Source organism: Canis lupus, chromosome 19 (genome assembly GCF_003254725.2).
Source record: "Canis lupus dingo isolate Sandy chromosome 19, ASM325472v2, whole genome shotgun sequence".
Lineage (NCBI taxonomy): Eukaryota > Metazoa > Chordata > Mammalia > Carnivora > Canidae > Canis > Canis lupus.
The window spans coordinates 45,585,964-45,589,458 of NC_064261.1; the positions used below are offsets into that span (position 1 = coordinate 45,585,964).

General features: G+C 33.2%; 1 non-coding gene across 1 annotated transcript; it reads left to right on the top strand.

The window, feature by feature from the left end:
• The first annotated feature begins 983 nt into the window (after nucleotides 1–983).
• On the top strand, nucleotides 984–1,085 carry LOC112650042 (U6 spliceosomal RNA). The gene has a single exon (XR_003129910.1). It is a non-coding gene; the product is annotated as a U6 spliceosomal RNA (small nuclear RNA).
• Nucleotides 1,086–3,495: the final 2,410 nt, after the last annotated feature.

Genomic DNA, 3,495 nt, shown 5'->3' on the forward strand with positions numbered 1-3,495 from the left:
GTTTAAACAATATGGAAATGGTACAAAGATAAAATAAAACAGTGGACGAAAAATGTATATTTCAGAAAAGATCTGGTTTATACAAAAATTTAAAATTTTAATAAAGAAAACATTTACACAATAAAGGGAAGTATATGTCTTTTAACTTAAATTATTTAGGCTATATTTAAATACCCAGGAAAATAAATAAAATGTTAATTCTTATTTGATCTATTAACATTCAAATAGTAGGTATTTGGGTTACTACAACTGTTAGAAGCAAAATATTTATAGATGAAGCAATTAAGTTTAAAAATATTTTTGGGGGACGTCTGGGTGGCTCAGCGGTTGGGTGCCTGTCTTGGGCTCAGGTCATGATCCTGGGATCTGGGATGGAGTCCCGCATCAGGCTCCCTGCGAGGCGCCTGCTTCTCCCTCTCTGCCTTTGTCTCTGACTCTTTCTCTCAGTCTTTGTCTCTCATGAATAAATAAATCTTTAAAATATACATATATATTTTTGTATTTATATGGAAATATTGGACATTAACCAATGAAATATCTATTATTTGTCTCTCATGAATAAATAAATCTTTAAAATATACATATATATTTTTGTATTTATATGGAAATATTGGACATTAACCAATGAAATATCTATTATTTAAATATTTTTAATGCTTTTCTAAAGAAGCAATGAAGTTTTTCAGAAAATCTTTGCTATAATGAAAAACTAGCTTATAAAGTGGTAGTAAATGCTGTTGCCAGGGCCTCAGAAAATATATATTACCTGATAATTCTTCTAGTCCTGTCTTCTCTTCTACTTGCACACTTGTTTCTTTTTCTGCCATCATTTCCCATTTTGATTGTCCAGTTCATTGTGGTATATCATTTTATGTCTTTGTTATTTCAGGGTCTTTCAACATCATATAACATGTTCTCTTTTCTTGGAATACTTTCCATGTAGAAAATCTATCACCATATTTATAGTAAATAATGAGAAAGTAGTGCTCAGTTTGGCAGTACATGTTCTAAAATTGGAATGATACAGAGATTAGCATGGCCCCTCCAAGGATGACATGCAAATATGTGAAGTGTTCCAAATTTTTTAGACTTTCCAATTACTGTGTGTTTACCTGAAACTAATGTAACATTGTGTCAACTATCTTTTAGTTAAAAAAAAATAATAATGAGAAAGTAATAAGATGATATCATATATTTGAAACCATATTTCCATGCTGAGGGTCGCTGACTCAGTGTGATTATAAAAGTAAATATTGAGCAAACAAAGAATTTTTGGAAAATTATAATTATGGAGGAATTTGTGGATTATCTCCATAGAATAAAAAAAAGTATAAAAAATGTATATAAATCTATAAATGCCCATCATCTACTACGGTATTCACAATAAGCAGGGTGTTAACTAATATATATATTGATATGCTTTTATAATTCTCAGCTTACTTCATATAAAAATAGTCATTTCTACATGTTGTATTATAATTAGGATATCTTGAATTTCCATTAATAAAATTACATGTAGTAAAGTTATAAAATGAAGAAATGGGTAATTAGGTAGCACTGAATCTAGTAGTTAAGACTTCATTTCATTGATAGCAATTTTAAAGTAAGAATGGGCAATAAATTCAGAGATTCTTCCCTTCCTGATAAGTTTTATGGGAAGTCCGTAAATGCTAAACATCAAAAATGATATTTTACCAAGGAATGAGGGGCAGCGCAAGTACTCGTTGACTAAGCCAAGGAAACACATTCTTAGTAAGAACTCTTTTATGTCTTGTAAAATCTGTGCAAAGAAAGAAATATCCTGAATTACTGATAATCATGAAAATTAGAATATTTGGGGATGGATAAGGAAGATTAAGAATTACAAAAACTTTAAAGATTGTTCAGAAACTTTGGAAACACTTTGAGAAATAAGACCAATGCTGAGCTACATAGAATGAGCACCTGGAATTGGCAGAAACAAAGGAACCCAACCTAGTGAGGAGAAAGGCAATAGGAACAAAAAGGTGTTATTACCTCGTCAAGGTGTACCGACTGATCTCTGAGGAGAGAAACTGTATCTGTTTTGATCAATGTAATTAGGTGCCCCACTCTCCCATAATAAGGGCATTGAGCACATCACCTTTAGAAAAGTTGAATTGCTGATGTTCATTCTTTTGTAAAATAGAGATATATCTGGGGCCCAATATCACTAATGTAGTAGAAGAACCTGACTTCCACATCGGCATAATTAAAATGGAAGACTGTAGTTTAATTATTTTTTTTTAAAGATTTTATTTATTCACTCACGAGAGACAGAGAGAGAGAGAGGCAGAGACAGAGGTAGAGGGAGAAGCAGGCTCCATGCAGGGAGCCCAACCTGGGACTCAATCTGAGGACTCCAGGATCACTCCCTGAGCTGAAGGCAGGTGCTAAACCGCTGAGCCACCCAGGGATCCCTGGTTTAATTATTCTTTAGTGTGAATGTCATACTTTGCCTCCTTAGGAGAGACACAATGCAAAAGCTTTCATATCTCCCCTAACTTCTCATTTTTATTGAGAACAAGAGCAATTGAAATAAATATGTTTATCCTGCCTTGATTCAGCCTCAGCATTCTTCATGTGTACTGTTTTAAGAGCTTTCTGAAAAGATTCTTTGCTCACATGATCTGACACTACTCTTGCACTGTTTTATCTTTCCAAAGCAGAGATCTGACCATGTTACTCTTATTTACTCTCATAAATAAAATCATTCATTGCCTTTTTACTAGCATAAATGAAACTCCTGAGCAAAGCCTTCCACAGTCTGTTCATTTAACTTTTTATTGCATTTGGACCCTTGTTTTCCTCTTCTCCATTGGTCTTGTGTTCCTGAAAACTCAAATTTCTTGTCGGTTCCCAGGAATCATGGCATTTCCATCACAGTGAGAAAATAACAATTACTCCTTACCCCCCACTCCTGGCTGGAATTCTTATTTTCAATTGTCTGTCTGGTGAACACCAACTCCTTGTGGTCAAGGTCTTCATTTAAATGTTGTCTTTCCTCGGGGAAACGTTGGCTGACCTGTCCTAGCAAACTTTGATGTGTCCTTCATTCCAAATTTTATCCCAGCAAATCCCAGTTTCCCATAATTATTCAGTTACAAAATCACTTTAAAATGAAATGTACCTAGAAGACAATAGGTTTTTTTGAATTGTTGTATGAATAGAGGCTAGTGTAAATAAGTTCATTTAAACTTTGTTGACTAAGTAAATAAATGAATAATACTCAACATTTAGGAAAACTCTGGTGACACCTTTTCACATCTTATGAAGCTACTTTGGACTCTAAAGTTTTCTCACTTTAATCCTCTGAGTAAATTTCAGAAACAGAAATTATGTTTTGAAACAAAACTAAACAATACAAAACTGCTACCTTGCAAATTAATTTTAGTTAGTCATATAATTCTGCCTACAATTCAATGACCACAATTGTTTACCTATCAAAATATACTTGAGAACTAGCCTTAAAAACTT